The sequence below is a fragment of the Mesoplodon bidens genome (assembly GCF_964165515.1).
Source record: "Mesoplodon bidens genome assembly, chromosome: 6".
NCBI lineage: Eukaryota > Metazoa > Chordata > Mammalia > Artiodactyla > Ziphiidae > Mesoplodon > Mesoplodon bidens.
In genome coordinates this window covers 1,480,562-1,481,148 of record NC_138162.1, presented here as the reverse complement: position 1 = coordinate 1,481,148, position 587 = coordinate 1,480,562, and positions in this window count along the sequence as shown.

The following is a 587-nucleotide window of genomic DNA, read 5'->3' as shown; positions in this document are numbered from 1 at the left end:
AAGGGGCTCTCGGGCGGGTCCGTGCTGCCTCCGCGCGGCCGCCCGCGGAACTCCCGGCGCCCGCCGGCGCCTCGCTGCGGCCCCAAGGGGCCTGGTCACCGGGTCCGGAGCATCTTCTCCCCCGCGGTGGGACCTCCCGCAGCCACCGAGCCTGTCTGTGCTGTTTCTCAGTTAGCTGTGTCCAGGGTTTTGGTTGAGGAACCGAGGAGAAAACCTGCCGAGCGCTCGCGACTGTCCCGGCCGGGCCGTGCGGGGCCAGTGCGCCGAGCCCGTCGGAGACGACCGGCCTCACCCCGGCGACGCACCCCGGCGACGCGCCCCCGCGGGAAGGGCCCCTGACCTCCGGAGTGAGGGCGTCTTCCCGGGGGCGGTGGCCGAGTCCTGGAAGGCGAGTGAGGATGCCGGGAGAGGTAGGATTAGGCGCCCCTCCCGTGAGCCAGGTGGGGTGGCGGCGGTGGGGAGGGGGGGGCGGGTTGGTGCTCAAAGCGGGACCTGCAGCGAGGGGCCCATAGAGTTGCTGGTCCTTCCCGTGCTCACTCAGCGCCCCCGTAATAGCCCGGGACCGGAGCCCACGGGGTCCAGATGCA